At 40.9% G+C, this 24,744-nt stretch overlaps 1 protein-coding gene across 2 annotated transcripts in view; it reads right to left on the bottom strand.

The window, feature by feature from the left end:
- BTBD9 (BTB domain containing 9) overlaps positions 1–24,394 on the bottom strand; it is a 470,437-nt gene extending 446,043 nt beyond the window's left edge. Inside the window, exon 1 of one of the 2 annotated variants that reach the window (XM_037063262.1) lies at positions 24,298–24,394. The gene's annotated coding sequence lies outside the window, so the exon portion shown is untranslated. Of the gene's footprint in view, positions 1–23,723; positions 24,086–24,297 lie in introns of those variants that run through there. The other variant, XM_037063263.1, reaches the window with a different exon arrangement.
- Positions 24,395–24,744: the final 350 nt, after the last annotated feature.

Below are 24,744 nucleotides of genomic sequence, written 5' to 3'. Positions count from 1 at the left end.
AAACAAATGGCAGTTACTAGTGATATTAATACTAATGATGGTATTACTGTCACTCGACTAGTATACAAATTCACAGAGCATTTACAGCCCTCCTTGAATTGAACTTTTCCTCCTCTCTAAGAAACTCTGCCACTCATTTATGCTTCAGCAACAACAAACTTAGCATCCACTTACCCTGATACACTCTGCAATCTCTCTGACATAAATTCTCATTCCTTTCACCCCCTGCATAAGTAAAACCTTCGTTCAGCCTAATGAGAAGTCTTCAACCAAGAAGACTTCTCTGAACAACAGAGCTTCTTAAGATGTCTCCTCAGAAGTATCGGTATGTATTCATGACATGTAACTACTCAGCTTACAGTCTTCTACATATAGAATGCCTGTCCAGAAGGTATCCAGCCATGTAACATGAAAAATAAAGACATTTATTGAAGAAGACACAAGATACAAGAAACACTGTACATAGGACAATGACACCTCACTCCCCTTCAAAGTAGGCACCTTGGGACCTCACACAGTTATCCCAATCACCATCAGGTGCCCATTGTATTTTCCTGAATCTCATCAACAGCCTGAAATCTCTTCCCTTTCAAAAGTGACTGTAGTTTTGGGAAAAACCAGAATTCACAGGACTCCAAGTCTGGGCTCCAGGGGGCCTGAGTCACCTGAGTGATTTGATGTTTCACCAAAAAAACTCTACATGAGATGTGATGTATGAGTGGGCACACTGTTGTGATGAAGCTGCCAATCACCACTTGCCCACTCCAGCGGCCTTCTAAATCACCTGAACAGATTCCAGGGTAGGAATGTTCAAATTTAAAGCAAAATTTGATGTAGATTTGTCCCCCTACTTGCTCAGTCATTTTGAATGCAATGGCCACACGGTACACATGCTCACTCAATAGTGCCTATTGCCCCCATTGACTAGTACAGTGAAGTCATTATCATTCATACATGTGCATTCCAGTCCACCCTACTTGGCTGTCAAGTTACATCGATGTTGTGCAAACCACTCCTGTTATATTAACAATGGCTGGACTTTTTCCAGACAGACCTCGTATATGTGTCACTGCACTTATCATTTTATATTATAAATATATTTTAAATTTACCTAGATTGTAGATACTTAGTGTTCAGGGAACAAAAATGATTCCACTGTGTATCCACAGCACTTAAAATCACAGAGCAGGAGGTTAACACATCTTTTCATGCATGAAAGAAAAGCTGTCTGGAAATCTCCTCCCCAGTTCCACCTGAATTAGATCAAATCTTATCATAAAGGAGTCACACCATACTCACATTTAAATGAATGTGAATTCAATGACTGCATAGAAGGAGGAATTAGAAATAGTGAGAGCGAATTCCAGTCAAGATGGAGGCATAGGTAGATACACTTTGTCTCCTCGAACAACCAAAAGAAAGACAACAAATTTAAAAACAAAAAATCACCAGAACTGCCAGAAAATTGAACTGTATGGAAGTCTGACAACCAAGGAGTTAAACAAGAGACATTAATCCAGACTGGTAGGAGAGGCTGGGATGGGCAGTGGAGGCAGTAAGGGCATGTGGCAAGGTGGCAGCTGGAAGACCAGCCAGGCAAGGCAGCAGCTAGTGGTCCCACATTTGCATACAGGTAAACCGGGAGGAACAACTGGGGAACAACACAGACTGCACAACCCAGGGTTCCAGTGCAGGGAAAAGAAAGCCTCAAAACCTCTGGCTTCAAAAATTATGGGGGTTGCAGCTACAGGAGAAACTCCCAACCTCACCCGGACAGTTTGTTTGAGAGACCCACAGGGTCCTAGAACATACACAAACCCACCCCCCAGGAATCAGCACTGGAAGGCCCCAATTTGCTTGTGAGTACCAGGGAAAGTGACCAAAAGCACGGCAAGAGCCAAGGAAGCAGCATCGTTCCCTCTCTGACCCCTTCCCCACATATAACCACAACACAGCAACCTGAGTTGCCCCGCCCTGGCAAATACCTAAAGCCTCTTAGAATGTGACAGATGTGCTGAAGCAAAGAAATATGACTCAATCAAAAGAACAGATCAAAACTCAAGAAAAAAAGAACTAAGTGACAAAGAGAGCCAACCTATCAGATGCACAGTTCAAAACATTGGTAATCAAGATGCTCACAGAAATGGGTAAGTATGGTCGCAAAATAGAGAAAAGAGTGAAGGCTATGCAAAGTGAAATAAAGAAAAATATACAGGGAATCAACAGTAAAGGGAAGGAAACTAGGACTCAAATCAATGATTTGGAGCAGAAGGAAGAAATAAACATTCAACCAGAACAAAATGAAGAAATAAGAATTCGAAAAAATGAGGAGAGGCTTAGGAACCACTGAGACAACTTTAAACTTTCCAACATCTGAATCATAGGGGTACCAGAAGGAGACGAATAAGAGGAAGAAATCGAAACCTTATTTGAAAAAATAATGAAGGAGAAGTTCCCCAATCGACAAAAGAAATAGACTTCCAGGAAGTCCAGGAAATCAGAGAGTCCCAAAGAAGTTGGCCCCAGGAAAGCACACACCAAAGGCACATCATAAGTACACTGCCAAAGATTAAAGGTACAGAGAGAATCTTAAAAGCAGCAAGAGAAAACAACACAGTTACCTACAAAGGAGTTCCCACAAGACTATCAGCTGATTTCTCAAAAGAGACCTTACAGGCAAGAAGGGACTAGAACGAAGTATTGCAAAACCATGAAAGGAAAGGACCTACATCCAAGATTGTTCTATCCAGCAAAGCTATCATTTAGAATGGACGGGCAGATAAAGTGCTTCCCAGACAAGCTAAAGCTGAAGGAGTTCATCATCACAAAGCCCTTATTATATAAAATGCTAAAGGGATGTATCTAAGAATAGGAAGATAGTAAAAAATATGAAAAGTAATATGACAAACTCACAGCTATCAGCAACTGAACCTAAAAAAAAGGAAAACTAAGCAAACAACTAGAACAGTAACAGGATCACAGAAATGGAGATCATATGGAGGGTTATCAGTGGGGAGGGGGAAAGAGGAGAATGGGAAAAAAGGTACAGGGAATAAGAAGCATAATTGGTAGGTACAAAATAGACAAGAGGGGGTGAAGAATAGTACAGGAAATGGAGAAGCCAAAGAACTTATATGTATAACCCATGGACATGAACTAAGTGGGGGAGGAATGCTGGTGGGAAGGGGGGTGCAGGGCAGAGGGAAATAAACAGGAGGAAATAGATGGGACAACTGTAATAGCATAATCAATAAAATATACTTTAACATTTTTTTAAAAAATAGTGAGAGCTACCCACCACTCTACTACATGCTCCTTGTTATAATCAAGCCTGACACAGAAGGTGTACATGGTTTTAGAAATTTCTCAATCACTGATAAATAAGTGGAGGCAGTGAAGAATTAATTTCAAAAACTTTAGTAAAACACCGACAACAGAGAGGTAGAGAACTGGTAGACCTGCCTGACTGGTATGGCTCAGTGGATTGTCAGCCTGTGAACCAAAAGGTCACCCGTTCAATACCCAGTCAAGGCTTATGCCTGTGTTGTATGCAGGTCCCCAGTTGGGAGCATGCAAGAGGTAGCCAATGCACACTGATCCTTCTCTCCCTCTTTATCCTTCCCTGCCCCTGCCTCTAAAAGTAAATAAAATAATACCTTTTTTAAAAAGGAGAAAGAACTGGCAGTCCAGGATATCCCTCCTTAGAGGAATCAAACCTTTTTTAAAAAAACTCTCAGTGGGTGATTTCTCCATATCCAAAGAATTCAATAACCACTAAAATAAATGGTACACAATTACTTCAGCAGTTAACAAAGTATACATGTTAATGTTTAGGTAATTAAACCTGTAAAGGAGGGATGCCCTGGCTGGGTGCTTTGGTTGGTTGGTTGGGCATTGTCCCACAAACCAAAAGGTTGCAGGTTCAATCCCCAATAGTAAGGGTATACACCTAGGTTTTGAGTTCAACCCCGCCCACCAGTCAGAGCTTATACTGGAGGCAACCAATTGATGTTTTTCTATCATATCAATGTCTGTCTGTCTGTCTGTCTCTCTCCCTCTCCTGTCTGTTGGGAACTGCCCTGTCTGGTTTCAGAAGCTGTAACCCACCCCCCGCTCCCCAAGGCTAAGGCTGAGTGAGCAGCCTTCGGACCATAAGCCACTAAGGAGACAAAGCTTATCTCCCTGGCAGGGGCACCACCTCTGCCCCCTTTACTTCACTCTGCTTGGCCCGGAGCAGATGACCCTTTAGCCAATGATGGGTAAGATTCCTCAAGGGAGGGACGACCTAAGACAGGCATGATCACGGGGGCCCAGGGAAGGACTTGGGGGGCTATAGAAAAAGGGGGTGATGGACCCTCACCCCTCGGCTTTGACATAGCCTGAGTCCTAATTTTGTCTGCAAAAGTCTCCTAATCTCTTGGCTGCCTTACTTCCTCTGCCTGACTTAAGCCTAAAACAATGCCTTAAATCTAAAACAATACTGGAGGTGGGTGCCACCCTGTGCTGGAAAGGGCGGGTTCCCTAGGCCTAAGAAAGAATGCATAAAATCCTGTGAAGCCTACTTTGCTTATTAGCAAAGTAAGGAAAGCAAATCCATGCAGTTCTTTCTCACCCTTATGGGAACTTAAACTTAGTTCTCTTAGTAGATTACTCAATACTCCTTCTACTCTTCATCTGATATCATTTCTACTCCTCCTCCTATAGACTATAAAATCCTAGACAGCAAGGGACTAGGACATAATATTTGATGGAAAAATTATCAAAACTGTCTCATCCATTAATTTTCTTGGCAATGAATCCCAGTACTACTTCATCACAGCACAGATTTTCCTAGTGATTAAAACTGATGTGAGTTGCTTTATAAAGAAATAAAATATCCATCAAATAAAGGACACTATAATATATGTTAAAAGATCATTTTTTAAAAATCATGACAGATACACATACTATAAAATACGTCAAAGATTTTATTTAACTCATTAATTAACGAAGCATCCAGTAAGTTACAACAGATTCAAAGGAGATGTCAAAGAACACACACACATATATGCAGGCTATATGAAATGCTGAAACTGCTTTACAAAATGATGCAAAACTGGTCAATAACCCTAGGACAACATTCAACTGCATTCCACTGGACAAAATCCATTTGTATTTCTATGGACAAGAATCATCTGCATTACCATCAGTTTTCTTTTTTAAAAAAAGATTTTATTTATTTATCTTTAGAGAGGAAAGGAAGGAGAGAAGGAAAGAAATATCATTGTATGGTTGCCTCTCGTGAGTCCCCTGCTGGGAACTGGCCTGCCACCCAGGCATGTGCCCTGACTGGGAATCGAACCGCAATCGTGTGGTTCACAGGCCTGTGCTCAATCCACTGAGCTACACCAGCCAGGGCACCATCAGTTTTCTATAATTTAGAGTTATATAAAATAACTCAAAAACAATGAAAGGTATAGATAACCTGGAAGAGCACACTAGATAGAACAGTCAGTAATCCGTTGTGCCCACAGCATAGTCTTTCACAGTTTTTCCTGACAATACTCATACAGTGGAATATTATGCAGCTGCTAAGGAGAATGAGACAGTCTTTTCATGTACTGATATAGACTAGCTGCCAAGATATAATGAGGGAAAAACAAGGTGCAATACAGTAATATGGTAGATAACATGTGTTTAAGAATAAATAAAAGAATGTGCCATATATACACAGAGTATTTCTAAAAAGATATATAGGAGTCATTACTTTTAATGACCCCTAGCAGAATGGAAGCACCCATAAATGGGAGCAAATCTTTGTTTTCTTTGCTCACCCCTCTATTCCCAACACTAGAAGAGTGCCTGGTATTTAAATGGCACTCAATAAAAACTTGTTGAATAAATTAATTAACCAATGGTAACAGTAGCTGCTTCCAGAAGGAGTGACTGAGTATCTGGGGATAAGGATGAATAGGAGGCTTACTCTCCATTGCACACTTCTTGGTATTTTTAAATTTTGTACATGCCCATATATTACATCCTTAAAAAGCGATTTTTTAAAAAAGGTAATGACCAATGTTCAAAGCTGCACAATTTACAATAGCCAAGTGCTGGAAGCAACCTAGGTGCCATCAGTATATGAATGGATCGAAAAACTATGGTACATTTACACAATGGAATGCTATGCAGCAGAAAGAAAGAAAGAGCTCCCACCCTTTGTGACAGCATGGATGGAACTGGAAAGCATTACGCTAAGCGAAATAAGCCAGGCAGTGAAAGACAAATACCATATGATCTCACCTTTAACAGGAATCTAATCAACAAAACAAACAAACAAGCAAAATATAACCAAAGACACTGAAATTGAGAACAGGATGACAGTGACCAGAGGGAAGAGGGGAGGGAATTTCAGGGGAAGAGGGGAAGGGTTTGAAGGAACTAGTATAAAGGACACATGGACAATAACAAGGTGGCCAGGGGTGGAAACAAACAGGAGGTGGGGAGGGCTGGAGGGAGGTAGGCTGGGATAGGGGTAAAAGACAGAAAACTGTACTTGAACAACAATTAAAATTTTAAAAATGGAAAAAATAAATAAAAATTTAAAAGGTAATGAGTTGGTGTATCTGAGATGTTAAAGGGGATTTCTTCATTAAGCTGCCTTCTATCTCTAAAACTTTAGCAAGGTAATGAAACTGCAGTATGAGTATGAGCAGGCTTGATACAAGTGATGCTCGGTGTTAACATAAAGGCTCAAAAACAAGTAGAAATAGTTACTTGGTCTAGCCATTTTTAAAAAGTTTGATGTTACCTACCAAAGTTGAAGATGTTCATATCATACGACTCAGCAATTCTACTCTATTACACCCTAAGGGAAGATGTATTCATGAACATGAGCCAGAATGTCATTGCAAGATACAAAAACAAAAGACTCCAGAAACAACTCAAATGTCCATCAGCAACATAAAGGGTGAATAAATTATGTAGTCACATCGTGGCTCAGTGGATTGAGTGCTGGCTTGCAAACTAAAGGGTCACTGGTTCAATTTCCAGTTAGGGCATATGCCTGGGTTGCAGGTCAGGTCCCCAATTATGGGGGCATGTGAGAAGCAACCACACACTGATGTTTCTCTCCCTCTCTATCTCCCTCTCTTCTCCTCTCTAAAAGTAAATAAACAAAATCTTTTACAATAATTATGTAGTCATGAAATTGCATAAACAGCAGTGAAAATGAACTGCTGTTCATTGGAGGGGCAGATAATATTTGTAAAGCATAGTCTTGTTCAGCTAATTTCACAAAAAATTTTCTATGTAATTATTATTATACAGATAGATAAATGTAAACCCTGTATTAGTTATCATTACCCCAAATTTTAGCAGCTTAAAACAACAAACGTATCTTATCTAAGCAGTTCTGTGGGTCAGGAATTCAGTTGCAGCTTATGTGGGTGGTTTTGGTTCAGCTCTACCTAATACATAGAAGCAAACACAGGGTAGCTGCCAAAATGAGGACACAAAGAAATATAGCAAAAATGAAAGAACAAAACAAAACTCCAGAAAAAAGACAAAGTGAAATGGAGATAAGCAACCTATCAAATGTGCAGTTCTAAACTGTGCATTATCAGGATGTTCCAGAAACTCACTGGGTACTTCAATGGCATAAAAAAAACCCAGACAGAAATGAAGGTTGCATTAAGTGAAATAAAGAAAAATCTACAGGAAACCAAGAGTGGAGGGGATGATGCCAAGAATCAAATCAATGATTTGGAACACAAAGAAGGAAAAAGCATTAAATCAGAACAGTAGGAAGAAAAAATAATTTAAAAAAAAAAAACAAAAAAACAAGGATAGGCCAAGGAGCCTCTGGGGCATCTTTAAACACACCAACATCCAAATCATAGGGGTACCAGAAGCAGAAGAGGAAGAGCAAGAAATTGAAAACTTATTTGAAAAAACAGTGAAAGGAAAATTCCCTAACTTGGTGAAGGAAATAGACATATGAGTCCAGGAAATACAGAGTCACAAATAAGATGGATTTAAAGAAGCCCACTCCAAGACATATCATAATTAAAATGTCAAAGGTTAAAGGTAAAGAGAAAATCATAAAAGCAGCAAGAGAAAAGCAGAGAGTTACCTACAAAAGAGTTCCCATAAGACTATCAGCTGATTTCTCAAAAGAAACTTTACAGGCAAGAAAGGGCTGGCAATAAATATTCAAAGTGATGAAAATCAAGGACCTACAACCTGGATCACTCTATCTGACAAAGCTGTCACTTAAAATTGAAGGGCAGATAAAGTCCTTCACAAACAAGGTAAAGCTGCAGGAGTTCATCACCAATCTGCCCCAAAGAGGGGCAAAGGGGAAAAAATTGGGACAACTGCAACAGCATAACCAAAAAACTATATTTAAAAAATAATAAAATAAAATGTAGGGAAAAACTTTAAAAATAAAACCACACCTCCCATAAAAAAGATTAGTTATGGAAATTATTAAATAAGGGTGAATAAAATTATACCTGAATACAAGAAATAGGATAAAAATTAAAGCACTCTAACTGTATTAGGACTAAAGCTAATGAGATGGATGCAAAACTTCAATAAATCACCAACAAATCTGTAGTTTATGAAAACTTGCTTTTGATTTTAAAAGCCATTACCTTTTCTTCATAGCATTTCCAGAAAATACTGTGAATACATAAGTGAGAAAAATCACAGCATTACAGAGCTACAATAGGGACAATCAATTCCAGCTGAGGATATGGTTTCACATGACAAGGGATTTATGATTGTTTTAAAATATGTCTATAAATTCCTTGACAAAACCCCTCCCTGCCCACCCCCCTAAAAAAGGTGAAGTCTAGTTGTCTTCCCTTGAGTGTGGGCCAGACTTAATGATTCACTTATAACAGAACGTAGCAGAAGTGGCAATGTGTGTATTCAAGACAGGACATATAAGACATGTGGTTTCCTCCTTGCTCTCTTGCATCACTTGCTCTGGGTAAAGCCAGCTGACATGTTGTGAGGACACTCAAACAGCCCTATGAAAAGACCTAAGGCCTCGTGCCAACAGCCCTGTGAGACAGCCACCTCAGACGCAGATCCTCCAGCCCAGTGAAGCCTTCTGATGACTGCTGCAGTGCTGGTCAACAGCGTAAGTCATCAGACACGCTGAACCAAAACCACCCACATAAGCTGCAACTGAATTCCTGACCCACAGAACTGCTTAGATAAGATACGTTTGTTGTTTTAAGCTGCTAAAATTTGGGGTAATTTGTTACACAGCAATGATAACTAATACAGGGTTTACATTTATCTATCTGTATAATAATAATTACATAGAAAATTTTTTGTGAAATTAGCTGAACAAGACTATGCTTTACAAATATAATTACAGCTGACCCTAGAATAATTACAGCTGACCCTAGAGGTCAGGGGCATCAACCCATATATAACTTTTAACTCCCCCCAAAACTTAACTACAGTCCCTTGGTATCCCTGGGGAATTAGCTCCAGGACCACCATGGAAACCAAACCCCATGCACACTTAAGTCCGTGTACAACACGGTGTACAGCAATGCATACAGTCAGTCCTGCACATCCACCACAGACTCACAACTACAGATCAAAAATAGTTTTTTATCTACAGCTAGATGAATCTGTGGATGCAAAACCCAGGAATATGGATGACCAACTATATTTATTGAAAAATATCCATGAAGGAGTGGACCCATGCAGTTTAAACCAGTGCTGTTCAAGGGTCAACTATATAGTTGATACTTCCAGGAATGTATAAAATAAGATGCAAAAGAAATAAAACAAATCAAAATAAAAATTTTAAGCCATAAATAGAATATACAGACAAGAATTTAGCTGATTTAAAAATAGACAGTTGGCACCCTGGCTGGTGTAGCTCAGTGGATTGAGCGCGGGCCTGCGAACTAAGGGATCGCAGTTCGATTCCCAATCAGGGCACATGCCTGAGTTGTAGGCCAGTTCCCAGCAGGGGACACACGAGAGGCAGCCATACATTGATATTTCTCTCCCTCTCTCCTTCCTTTCTCCTCTAAAGACAAATGAATAAAAGATAAATGAAAAAAATCTTAAAAGAAATAGACAGTTGGCTGGGTGGGAGGAGTAAGTGCTATAGAGAAAGAGGAGATTAGCTGGGAAATCTCAAGTACACATTGTTTAGAGTGAGAAGCAAGATATTTTTCACTAAGTGACTGATCACAGGTTCAATTCCCCATCAGCACAAGCCTAGGTTGTAGTTCAATCCCAGTAGGGGTATGTATGAGAGGCAACCGATCAATGTATCTCTCCCTTTCCCCTTCTCCACCTCATTCTTCTCCCTCTAAAAGCAAAGAAAAAATTGCCCTTGGGAGGACATACAGAGGATCCAGAGACACATGAAGAGATGCTCAATATCTCTTGCTATCAGAGAGATGCAAATTAAAACCACAATGAGATACCACTTTACACCGGTGAGAATGGCTATCATAAACAAAGCAATAAATAACAAATGTTGGAGAGGGTGTGGGGAAAAGGGGACTCTGGTCCACTGTTGGTGGGATTGCAGACTGGTACAACCATTATGGAAAACAGTATGGAATTTTCTCAGAAAACTAAAATTGGACTTGCCTTTTGACCCAGCAATTCCACTGCTGGGATTGTATCCTAAGAACCCTAAAACACCAATCCCAAAGAACCTATGCACCCCAATGTTCATAGCAGCACAATTTACAATAGCCAAGAGTTGGAAGCAACCTAGGTGCCCGTCAGTAAATGAATGGATCAAAAAACTATGGTACATATACACAATGGAATTCTATGCTGCAGAAAGAAAGAAGGAGCTCCTACCTTTTGCAACATCATGGATGGAACTGGAAAGCATTATGCTGAGTGAAATAAGCCAGGTGTTGAAGGACAAATACCATATGATCTTACCTTTAACAGGAAGCTAAACAACAAAACAAACAAGCAAGCAAAATATAACCAAAGACACTGAAATAGAGAACAGGCTGACAGTGACCAGAGGGAAGAGGGGAGAGAATTTCAGGGGAAATAGGGGAGGGATTTAGAGGAACATATATAAAGGATACATGGACAACAACTGAGAAGGGTGGAAATGGGAGGGAGGGGGGGAGAACGGGGGGGATGGGATGGGATGGGAGTAATAGACAGAAAACTGTACTTGAAAAATAATTAAATTAAAAAATTGGGGGAAAAAATTGCCCTTGGGTGAAATTTTTCTTTAAGGACTTCTGAATAAACCAGTCAGAAAAAAAACAAGTACATATGTGGAATCTAATTATCAAAATGAACTAATGAGCAAAATAGAGACAAACTCAGAGAGCAAGATGACCGGTTCAGGGTGTAATTTGGGGAGCTGGGGCAGGGGGTGAATGGACTGAGCGAAAAGGAGGACTCATGGACACAGATGACAGTGTGGTGACTGAGGGGGTGATGGTGGAGGAAGGCAGGGGGGGATAAATGTTGATGGAAGGGAACCTGACTTGGAGTGGTGAACATACAATACAGTGAACAGATGTGTTGTGGAACTGTACACCTGAAATTAGTACAATTTTGTTAACCGGCGTCATCCTAATAAATTCAATAAAAAGGAAATAAAAGGAGCTCTGAATTTACTTTAAATGTCATTAGTTTAGAAAAGTGCAGTTCCTCTTCCAGAATAGTTTGCACCTATACATAGAGAAGTGGAAAATCTGAACATTTATGCAAAATCTCTTGTCAGTCAATTAAAACTTTTGGGTCAAATACAGCATATCTTCACAGAATAATCACCATTAGGGCCTTTTAATGCCTTCCTCCATTCCCCCTCCATCCCTAATGATATTATCAAATTGTCTTCAATCCATTTTATGAGAATTCTAATTTCCTCCAATAACTTTTCCCAGGTCAGTGGAAACAAGACTGGACTTCATCGGGACATCTGCATGCTAAGGCCCCATGCTGACACCAGGAGCTGACAAGAAGAGCATTGGTCCTGGAGTCCAAGCCTGGGGATGAAGCCCTGTCCCACCTCACCAGCCACAAACTGCAGGAAAACTCTTCTCCTCATTCTGAATCTCAGTTGCCTTATTGGTAAAATGGGGATAATGTCCAATTTACAAGGTTGTTATTACCAGTATTAAAGGACATATAGAAAGGCCTAGCCTAATACAAGCTACTCAAAAAACAGTAACCGGTCATTAATGACCTTTTTGCTTACATGTATTATAAGTACATTTCCCAAACCAAGAAAATAAGGGCACAGACTGCTGGCATATTTTTTATATCATATAAAAATGCAAAAGGCTGCCTATGAGATTAATGGGGATTTATGATGTTTAATTTCTGGAACATTATAGCAGCTTATGAGTTTAAATCAAAACAGAACACTAAGGCACTCGACAAGCATTGGAGAATCTAATCTGTGATGAATATTTACATAGTACTTATTATATTCTATATAGTACTATAAATATGTTTTTTACTCCTCTACCAAATTACATATTCTTTGAATGCTTAAAAAATTCATTTACCACTATATTTTTCATGGCTCCTTGCATACATGAGGCTGAATGAATTTAACTTCAAGTCTTTGATGTCTCCTCATATCAATATATTCTTAAGATTATAAAATTCAGGCATCAGATCTACCCCGATAATGTGTGTGCACACTCATGCAGACAGTATCATACCCCTAACTAAAGCTAGTGTCAGATGCCCAGGGCAACAATCATTTCTCTACACCCAGCACTGTGCACAGCTTCTGACACAAAGTAAATACTTAATGAGTGGTAGCAGGAAGAATACATTTGAGAGAACAAGAGGCCAAGAAGAACAAGAAACATGGTGAACTGCTACATTTAACTCCTAAAATCTCTTTACTGTAAACTTATCTTTGCACAACTATTGTTTGATTTCCTATACAGTAGACTCCCTTATAACTCTCTATCAGAGATCAGAACTAACATTTGTACTACATGCCAAAGTCCTCCGTATATAAGAGACATAAGATCCAAAGTATTATCGGCAAACAAGAAATAAGTACTTATATGCAGATTTCTCTCCATCCACAATTCTATGATTATATCTCCTCCTGTTACTGTCCTTTGGGGTATTTTTATTTTCTTTATTGATTCTAGAGGAAGGGGAAGTGAGGGAGGAAGAAAGGGAGAAAACTATCAATGTGAGAGAAACACCGATTGGTTGCCTCTTGCACACACCCCGACTGGGGACCAAACCTGCAACCCAGGCTTGTACCGTGACCTGGAATAGAACTTTGTGACCTTTCAGTCTGCTGGATGATGCCCAACCAACTGAACCATACCAGCCAGGGTCCTTTGTGTTCTTGCACATTTTGCCCATCCTATTGTAAACTTCCCAGGTACAGAGAGAATGTTAATTGCTTACCAATAACCTTCAAAGTGCCTAACACAAAACACATATTGTAATATTGACACCTCTCATCGACAATTATTTTTCAAACTGGACTCTGACATTAAAAATAGTGGGAGAAGAGCATCTAACACAAATTCAAAGCACCTAGCTATGCATCAGCTGTTTGAGAGAAATGTACTGTAATTACTGCACCCACATACATGTCCATGTCTAAAATTAGAAACTACCTTCTCTGTGACTCAGCAGAGATATGAGAATGAATGAAATCTGTGTGAAGTACATGCAATCATGCACAAGAACAGTATTAAGCTTCAAAGGTTCATGCTACGTGCCAAGCTACATGCCAAGCTATGTGCCAAGCATTATGCCAAATCCTGGAGAAGAAAGAAATAAGAATGAGATGAGGTCTATGTACTTGGAAAGCAGACTGGTGGATCTAGAGAGTCTGCAGGCTGTTACTTCCTTCTCTAAACTCCCTTGGCTCTCCACCAACCTTGGCCCTCCACCAACCTTGGCCTTTTCGTTAGTCTCTGTGCTGGTTTTTTTTCTTTCATGCACACTCCAAGCCAGCAGTTCTCAAAGTGTGGTCCTGGAAATAGCATCATCATCACCTCTGAACTTGTTCAAAAAATACTTATATTCTCAAGCCCCACTCAGACGTACTAAATAAGAAATTATCAGGGTGGGGCCCAGAAATCTGTGTGTTACCAAGGCCTCTAGGTATTTCTGATGCACGCTCAAGTTTAAGAACCAATCTAAGTTTCATCTACTTGGGGATTTCTAAAAAAGTTCCATCCCTGTCCTTTCCAGTTCTCACTCTCCTCTACAACTCTAACTATTACTACTACTAGCAACAGCTGTCATTTATCACATGTTTATAAGCTACATGTTGGGTAACCACTGTGTACATGCTATCTCAATCTCTAAGAATTATTTTGTAATTTTTTTAAATTTATTGATTTTTAGAGAGAGAGGGGAAGGGGGAGAGGGAGGGGGAAGAAAGGAGGAAGGGGAGAGGGCAGGGGAGAGGAAAGAGAGAAAGAAACACTGACTTGTTGTTCCACTTGTTTATATATTCATTGGTTGTTTCTTGTATGTGCCCTAACCGGGATTAAACTCACAACCTTGGCATGACAGGGCAATGCTCTAACCAACTGAACTACCCAGGCAGGGCCCTGAACAAGAATTTAAAGTATTATTATCCCAACACTTTATAAAAAATTTAGGCTCAGAGATATTAAGTAACTTGCCCAAGGTCACCCAATCTAACCAAATAAATGGTATAACACAGATCTGACCTTGGATTTTTCTTACTCCAAAGTCCACGGCACTAATCACTATGCTAACTCCTGGTGGTTCTACTGCCATAGCTTCAGAGGCACTCAGGAAAACTGCAGTTATTCCTAAACTGTATCAGGAGTAAAATTTCCAATTACATAGTGGATTTCTCTAAACTTTTTTTTTATTTCTCTAAACTTTAAACAAGGACCTTAAAATTAACATGCTATCATTCCTTCTCTCCATTACAAATCAGTTCTTCCTCTAGTGTTTTCTAACTTAATGTCATCATAATCTCCAGATATTCAAGCTAGAAAAGTCTTTGGCTTCTCACTCTCACTTCCAGCTGGTCATAATATTTAGGGACTGTACAATCCAGTTTCTCTACAATCCATCAATTCCCACAGTCCCTATTCAGGCTTCCAGCATCTCTCACCTCCAATACATCCTAACTGGTCTCCCTGCCTCTCCACTCTAATGACATCTGCATGTGAACTGCCAGTGAACTTTCTGATCTGATTATTCTACCTTCCAAAGAGCTCCATTGCCAGCATAGGAGTGGAAGGGGGAAGTCTAGGCTTTAAAGAATGAAATGGGGTGCAAGGTTGGCACAACATCCCCAAATCAATAAATGGGATGTACCACATAAACAAAATGAAGGATAAAAATCATATGATCATACTAACAGATTCAGAAAAAGCATTTGATAAAATACAGTACTCATTTGTGATAAAAACTCTCAGCAAAGTGGGAAGAGAGGGTCCATACATCAACCCAATAAATGCCTATATGACAAATCCAGAGCTAACACCATGTTCAATGGGCAAAGTAAAAGTGTTTCCCGTAAGATCAGGAAAAAGACAGGGATGTCCATTTTTACCACTCTTATTCAACATAGTACTGGACTATCCACAGCAATCAGACAAGAAGAAACAACAGGCATACAAATTGGAAAGGAAGAAGTAAAACTGTCATTATTTGCAGACAACATGATACTGTGTATCAAGAACCCTAAAGATTCCACCAGAAAACTATAGGGATGGCAAAAACTATAGGGGTGGCCAAAAATTTGGTTTGTTTCCCCATAAGATTGCTCTAGCAAGACTTCCAGCCAAGATAGAGGCATAGGTAGACACACTGTGCCTCTTCCCACAACCCAAAACAAGGACAACAACAATTTAAAACAAAAAAACAACCAGAACTGATAGAAAATCGACTAAATGGAAGTCCAACAACCAAGGAGTTAAAAGAAGAAACATTCATCCAGACCAGTAGGAGAGGCAGAGCCAGGCAGCCAGGCAGAGAGGACTCTTGGCAAGGTGGTGGGTGGCAAACCCAGCGAGGCTGCAGACTGTGGAACGGGAAGTGCAAGGCTGCAGCTGGCCGGCAGGTCAGCAGCAGGCGGACCCGCAAGGTGGTGAGTTGCAGACTGGGTGGTCCCACATTCACGTGCAGATAAACCAGGAGAAACTACTTGGGAGCAGGTCGGACTACGCAACCAAGGGCCCTAGCATGGGGAAATAAAAACTCAAACCACTGATTGAAAACACCTGTGGGGGTTCAGGCAATGAGAGAAAATCCCAGCCTCACAGGAGATTTTGTTGGAGAGACCCACAGGGTCCCAGAATGTACACACACATTTGCTGCAAAATGACAGCAAACTCACAATTATTAACAACCACACCTAAAACAAAAGCAAACTAAGCAAACAATGAGAACAGAAACAGAACCACAGAAATGGAGATCACATGGAGGGTTAGCAGCAGGGGAGTGGGAGGAGGAGAGAGGGGGAAAAGGTACAGAGAATAAGTAGCACAGATGGTAGGTAGAAAATAGAAAAGGGGAGGGTAAGAATAGTATAGGAAATGCAGAAATCAAAGAACTTATATATACGACCCATGGACATGAACTAAAGGGGAGGAATGTGGGTGGGAGGGGTGTGCAGGGTGAAGAGGAGTGAAGGGAGAAAAATGGGACAACTGTAATAGCATAATCAATAAAATACATTTTTTAAAAAGATGGCTGTAGTGGCACTTATTTGTCTTTAACTTCATTCAAAACAATTTTGTTTGATTGTCTTTGTGACAGCTGTCACACCAGTGTGCATTTTTAAGTGTCAAAATTGGTAAATTTTGTGTAGTCATTTTAATATTGAAGATGGAAGAAAATATACAACATTTTCATAGCGTATTTTCAAGCATATTATGTTTTATTATTTCAAGAAAGGTAAAAACAGAACTTAAATGCAAAAAAGCAAAAGATTTGTGCAGTGAGACAGTGCTGCGACTGATCAAACATGTCAAAAGTGGTTTGCAAAGATCCATGCTGGAGATTTCTCCCTGGATGATGCTCCAGACAGACCAGTTGAAATAGACAGTGATCAAATCAAGACATTAATTGAGAACAATCAACATTATACCATGTAGGAGATAGCCAACATACTCAAAATATCCAAATCAATAACGTTATTGGTGAAAATGAAAAATGTAGTTTTTATTTTAAGGAAAAAAATGAAATGGACTTTTTGGCCAACCCAATACTAGAACTGATAAATGAACTCTGTAAAGTAGTACAATACAAAATAAATATCCAGAAGTCAGTTGCCATTTCTATACACCAATGAATTGTATCAGAAAAGGAAACTAAGAAAACAATCCCATTTACAATTGCATCAAAAAGAAAATAAAATACCTAAGGATAATTTAACCAAGGATGTAAAAGACCTGTACTCAAAAAATTGTAACACACTGAAGAAAGAAACCAAAGAAGATATAAATAAGTGAAAGCATATACCATGTTCAAGAACAGGAAGAATTAACATTACTGAAATGTCCATACTACCCAAAGCAATCTATAGATTAATACAACTACTATCAAAATACCAATGGTATATTTCACAGACTTAGAACAAATACTCCAAAAATGTATGTGGAATCACAAAAGACCCTGAAAAGCCACAGCAATCTTGAGTTTAAAAAGAGTAAAACTGGAGGAATCATGCTATCAGTTATCAAACTATACTACAAGGCCATAGTAATCAAAATGGCTTGGTACTGGCATAAAAACAGACACATAAATCAATGGAACAGAATAGAGAACCCAAAATAAACCCATGCCTTTATGGCAAATTAACGGGTTTTTTTTAATAGGTTTTATTTTTTTTTTAATTTTATTAATTTATCTTTAGAAGGGAAGGGAAGGAGAGAAGGAGAGAAATATCAATGTATGGTTGCCTCTCGAGAGTCCCCTGCTGGGAACTGGCCTGCAACCCAGGCATGTGCCCTGACTGGGAATCGAACAGCGATCATGTGGTTCGCTGGCCTGCGCTCAATCCACTGAGCTACACCAGCCAGGGCCAATTAATGTTTGATAAAGAAGGCAAGAACAAACAATAGGGTAAAGATAGTCTATTCAATAAATGGTGTTGGGAAAACTGCAAAAAATAAAACCACCACTTTCTTACACTATATACAAGAATAAACTCAAAATTGAGTAAAGACTTAAATGTTAGACTTGAAACCATAGAAGTCCTAGAAGAAAACATAGTAAGACTCAGACATTTCTCATAGCAATATTTTTTCTGATATATCTTCTTGGGCCAGGGAAACAAAAGAAAAAGTAAACAAATGGTACTATATCAAACTAAAAAGTTTTTGCACAGCAAAGGAAACCATCAACAAAGCAGCCCATGAAAAAGCAGCCCACTGAATGGGAGGGTATATTTACCAATAATATGTCTGACAAAGAGTTAATATCTAAAGTTTATAAAGAACTCACAAAACACCAAAAAAACAAACAATCTAATTTAAAAAATGAGTAAAGTACCTGAACAGACACTTCTCCAAAAAAAATATACATATGGCCAACAGACATGTGAAAAGATGCTCAATGTCACCAATTATCAGAGAAATGCAAATTAAAATCACAATGAGCCCTGGCTGGGGGTCAGTCACAGCACCATTGTAGTATGTCAAGACTACAGTTTCAATGCCCAGTCAGGGCACCTACAAGAATAAACCAATGAATACACAAATAAGTGGAACAACAAGTAGATGTTTCTGACTTCCGCCAAGATGGAGGCATAGGTGGAAACACTGTGCCTTCTCCCACAACCAAGTTTGAATACAACAAAGGTTTGGAGAACAAAGACACAGCCAAAGAACAGAAAATTGAAGTATACGGAAGTCCGACAACAACGAATCATACAACCAGGATGGTAAGAGGGGCGGAGCCAGCAGCGGAGCTGGGTCGGGCAGGAAAGATCCCCCGACCCAGGCACGCAGGTAGCCCAGACCCAGTCAGGGTGTGGGGCAGACTGACCTGGTCGCACATTTCGCGCACAGTGAGACGGACCACGCAGGCCCCAGAGGGCGAACCCAGTGGTGGAGGGCTGACGGCGGTGGCACACTCTCGAGCAGTGGGACGAAACGCAAAGGCCCCGGTGACGGTGGCAGCTGCGGCACCTGTGGCGGCGGTGGCGGGAGGCGGCAGATGGGATGCCATTGCTTCTCATTAACCCCGCCCCCACATACAGCGTCACAACCCAGCGACTGAGTTGCCCTGCTCTGGTGAACTAGGTGTTCAGGGCTCCAATCCTGCTACATAACAGGCACGAACAGACCAAAAGATGGCGCAAGAACTCAAAGTCCCAGAGCTGATAACTCTAAGTGACCAAGAAATTGCCAGCCTCTCAGACGCACAGTTCAAGACACTATTTATCAGGATGCTCACAGAACTGGTGGATTATAGTCACAGATTAGAGGAACATATGAAGGCTAAACTAATTGAAATGAAGGGAAATGCACAGGAAACCAATAGTGATGGAAAGGAAAATGGGACTCAAATCAATGGAATGGACCAGAAGGAAGAACGAAACATCCGACCAGAAAGGAATGAAGAAATGAGAATTCAAAAAAATGAGGAGAGGCTTAGGAACCTCTAGGACATCTTTAAACGTTCCAACATCTGGATTGTAGGGGTACCAGAAGGGGGAAAGAAACAGCCACAAGTGGAACACTTATTTGAACAAATAATAAAGGAGAACTTCCTCAGTCTGGCAAAGGGAATAGACTTCCAGGAAATCCAGGAAGCTCAGAGAGTCCCAAAGAAGTTGGACCCAAGAAGGAACACACCAAGGCACATCATAATTACATTAGCCAAGACCAAAATGAAGGAGAGAATCCTAGAAGCAGCAAGAGATAAGGGGACAGTCACCTACAAAGGAGTTCCCATCAGACTGTCAGTGGATTTCTCAAAAGAGATCTTACAGGCAAGAAGGGGCTGGAAAGAAGTATTCCAAGTCATGAAATCCAAAGACCTACAGCCAAGATTGCTTTATCCAGCAAAACTTTCATTTAGAATGGAAGGACAGATAAAGTGCTTCTCAGATAAGGTCAAGTTCAAGGAGTTCATCATCACCAAGCCCTTATTATATGAAATGCTAAAGGGACTTATCTAAGAAAAAGAAGATGAAAAATATGAACAGTGAAAGGACAGCAAACTCACAGTTATTAACAACCACACCTAAAACAAAAGCAAACCAAGAGGACAGCTAGATCAGGAGTGGAACCATAGAAATGAAGAACACATGGAGGGTTAGCAACAGGGGAGTGGGAGGAGGAGAAGGGAGGAGAAGGTACAGAAAATAGCATAGACAGTAGGTAGAAAATAGATAGGGGGAGGGCAAGAATAGTAGGGGAAATATAGAATCTAAAGAACGTGAGACACGTGGTTATAAACTAAGGGGGGGAGAATGGTGGGGGAGGGAGTGTGTGGGTGGAGGGGAATGAAGGGGGGAATAGAACAACTGTAATGGTATAATCAATGGTACAATCAATAATCAAAAGATATTTCTCTGTCCCCCCCTCTCAAATCAATAATTTTTTAAAACCACAATGAGATATCACCTACACTTGTCAAAATGGCTATTATTAATAAATCAACAAACAACAAGTGTTGGCTAGGATTTACAGAAAAGGGAACACACACACTGTTGGTGGGAATGCAGACTAGTTGCAGCCACTGAGGTAAGGAGTATGGAGTTACCTCAAAAAATTAAAAATAAAACTGCCTTATGACCCAGCAATTCTACTTCTGGGAATATAACCAAACAAACCTGAAACATTAATTCAAAAGAATATATGCACCCCTATGTTCATTGCAGCATTATTTACAATAACCAAGATTTGGAAGCAGCCCAAGTGTCCGTCAGTAGACAGTGGATAAAACAAACATGGTACATTTGCACAATGGAATATTACGCCACCATAAAAAAGAAGGAAATCTTACTTTTTGCATCAGCATGGATGGACCTGAAGAGTCTTATGCTAAGTGAAATAAGCCATTCAGAGAAAGACAAATACCATATGATTTCACTCAGATGTGAAATCTAATGGAACAAAAAAACTAACCAACAGAATAGAAACAGACTCAGTTACAGAGAACAGACTGACAGCTGTCAGAGTGAAGGGGGTTGGGGGACTGGGTGAAAAACCTGAAGAGATTAAGCAAAACAAACAAACACCCTCATAGACAGAAACAACAGTAAGGTGATTACCAGAGGGAAAGGGAGATGGTGGGGGGGGGGGCAGGTAGAAGAGAGTGAAGGGAGGGATAAATGGAGGAAGATGTGACTCGGGTGGTGAACACACAATACAATCTACAGATGATGTATTATACAATTGTACACCTGAAACCTATATAATTTTATTAACCAATGTTACCCCAATAACTTCAATTTAAAAAAATAATGGAATGGAAGACCCTCTCATAATTTGGCCCCAACTATACCTTTCCTGTCCATCACTTCTGTAATACAACAAGCCTACAAGAAATAAGTCAAAATTTTACAAAACCCTATTCAATTTTTAATCTTTGGCAACTGGTTTATGTTCTCCCTTCTGCCTAGAATGCTCGTTTTCCCTTTTACATGTGGTAAAATTCTACTCAACCATTAGGACTAAGTTACTTCCTCTTCTCTTTAAAGTTTTCCTCGACTATGTCGATTTTTCCCCAGCCAAAGTGAGCCACTCCCTCAGCATTTTATTCATTCCAAAAGTAATTAACTCTTACCATAACATAACATGGTTAGTGGTTTGTCTCCTCAGACACCTAGTGTCTCAGGAGTATACTGTATCTTATTCTTTGTCTTGCCAATACCCAACGCATTGTTTAGCCACAGCCAGCACCCAATAAATATTTGCTGAGTTGTTAAATAATGAAACATTTAGTGCTGTAACTTTTCACATCTTAGGTTAACTTCAACTTCAGGTTTACATACCATTTGAAAGAATCTTCACTAAACCACAAAAGATATTGTAAAGACCAAAGATTCAATATTTAGCAGGAGCATCTTTAATTTGCTCAAATCTTTTTGTCAATATTTTTTAGTATCCTTCTTCAACTAGCCTCCTTTCCCAGCTAACATTATTTGTATTTTTACAGGATCAGCAGTAACTGCAAACCTCACAGGCCCCTATAAGAGATAATCCCAAGCAAAACTATGTCACTGAGAGTGGCTAGATAATTGCTTTGGGTACATCATTTCAGTAAATTTCCAATGGAATGGCCCAAGCATACCAGGTATATTTTAGAAATGGGGACATGCACTGCTGACTGTACACATACAACACATTAGTGAGGCATTTATTCAAGAAGGTTAATGGGAATCAGAAGTACACAACAACCTGATGCTGCCCACTGTTAATATCCTTTCACTTTACATAAGAATAACACTTAATCTTGTGTAAGACTCTACTCAGAGTAGCACAACCCCCATCCCACCAGCAAGTGGACTCTACCTTGTTATCAGTGGGATACTGATAAAGCCTGCCTAAGCCTTAACACTTTCCCTTCCCCATCTACTAAATTTTCTCCAATATTCCCCTACCAGAGACCACTCATCCAACAAGTGTCTCAATATATCCCCCCAAAACCAAAATCACGCTGTTTACTCAACATCTGATTTCTTATCTCTTCTCTAATTCAAATTTTACACTTCTTTCAAAAACCACCTCAAATCTTACCTTGTCCAAAGGGCTCACTAACTCAGCCCACCACAACTCTTACCTTTTCTAAATCTCTGCTGCATTTAAAGTACAGCAGCTCACGTAGCACCTACTTACATACGACCACATTTGGTGGCATAATTACTTTTATACATATGCTTTATTTTCCTAGCTAGGATATTTGTTCTTAAAGTAACAAAAGCTAGGTCTTCTGTCACTTGAAATCCCACAATCCTCCTTCCACATGTTACATAACACTGGGCAGAGAGGCACAAATATTATCTACTTGAAGGACTGAACTAAATGTTTGTTATACACCACTTATACAGTGTGATTTATAACAAATATCTAGTGCTTTCCTACTCTGTGGCAAGCCCTTTGTCGGTACTGAAGAAGCAACCATGTCAAAAACATACGTGATTCCTGTCCTAAAATGTATTGTACTCCAGTGAGCAAGAGACAGCGAATTTCAAGTAAGTGCTGCAGAGCAAGGTTTTTTACTGGTTCCAAGATGTAAGAACTTCAGGCAACATACTTTACAGATACACAGTTATAAAACTGAACCAGAGTATTTTAGAGCTTAATGAAAACTGAGGAGCAATTTTCTTGTACAAATCATGATTAAATTTCAGTATAGTATATCTTTCTACTGGTTCTAAGCATTGCCTCAATCAACAGTCAGAAAAGAATGACTTCTTCTCTACCTCCAATTCTGCTCTCTCCCAAGAATGGCAGTAACTACAACCAGCACACTGAGGAGAGCACTGGACAGATTATTTGCTGCATCTTTACACTCAAGCTTGTCTGACCGTCAACACTCTCCAGCCCACACGTTGAACAGAATCTGTATTTTCTATCTAGTAAATAGTAAGCCTGTTCTACGTTTAAGAAAGACAAAAAACAGTGCCTCCAATCTGGGAAATGAAACAGTTCATTTGAGTCTATGAGGAGACACTGAAAATGGACATCCGCCCCTTAGCCTCAAAATCTGTAGCAATAACTTGATAAAATGCCCAGAGCACACAAAGTTTTAGGTGTGCATTAAGCACGTGCACATACATGTGAAGTTGGAAACTAGGCAACAGGTAGGCAGCCCCCTATCTCTGACAGATCGCCTTCCTTAGGTCGTGGGTGTGTTCGACGCTGCACGTAGGCACAGATTCACAACTCTACACAACAGCCAGCTCCTCCTCCCGGCCCCGCCAGGGCAGGGGCACTGAAGACCCCACCAGTGCCAAACTTCCGAAGCCGAACCCCGGGGACCCCGGTTCCGCCTCCTCTCATTCTCAGGCAGGATGAGAGGCTGCTCGGGGAATCCCGGCTTCTCCTGATTCGACTCAGTTTGGGAGTCTGGCAGGGTCATCCTGAAGCTCCCAGACACCTACTTCCCACTACACCTTTCAAAACTACAGTCTTCCCCGGCCCCTCGCAGCAGCATCCCAGAGCGCCTGCGTCCAGTAACTGACCCTCGTCAGCCCCCGTCCTCGAAGGGAGCAGAGGAGGGGCGTGGAGTGGCGCGCGCGGGTGCGGTGGGGGCGCGCGCGGGTGCGGTGGGGGCTCGCGTGCCCGCGCCCCGGCCCGCGCAGCAGGTGCGGCCAGGCCCCACCTCCCCTGCGAGGCCCAGGCTACTCACCGCGACAACGTTCTTCGGAGACCCAGCCGCGGGCTCTGAAACCTCTTCCGGCTTCTCTGCAACCCCTCGTAGCCACCGCCCCCTCAACTGCTGCCACCGCCGCCGTCCTCGCCGCCGCCGCGGCGCGCGTCCTCCCTCACGCACACAGCCGTGGCCGCGCACGCGCTTCGGCGCGCTGGCGTCACTAAGCAGTCGATCGACGGCTGGCGAGCGAAATCTGTTTTAGGGTCCAGAGGTCCCCTGGGACGGGATTTGCGGGTTTTCCCCACCAGCGGGACCTGGGATTCTGCGGAGCTGGGGCGCCCCGGGGTGTAGCTGCCCTGCGGGCACCTAGCTCCGGGTAAGTCACGTCGCCTCACGTCACTGTATGCCGTCACTGGTCTCGTCACTGCAGATGAAAAGGTTCCCATCATCCTCACCAAGGCGAGTTTACAGGGCACCTGTGGT

The sequence above is a fragment of the Sturnira hondurensis genome, unplaced genomic scaffold (assembly GCF_014824575.4).
Source record: "Sturnira hondurensis isolate 20B ecotype Veracruz unplaced genomic scaffold, ASM1482457v3 Scaffold0014430, whole genome shotgun sequence".
NCBI classification, from domain to species: Eukaryota; Metazoa; Chordata; class Mammalia; order Chiroptera; family Phyllostomidae; genus Sturnira; species Sturnira hondurensis.
Note: the sequence above shows the minus strand (reverse complement) of the source record. Positions and strands in the feature narration are given on the sequence as shown.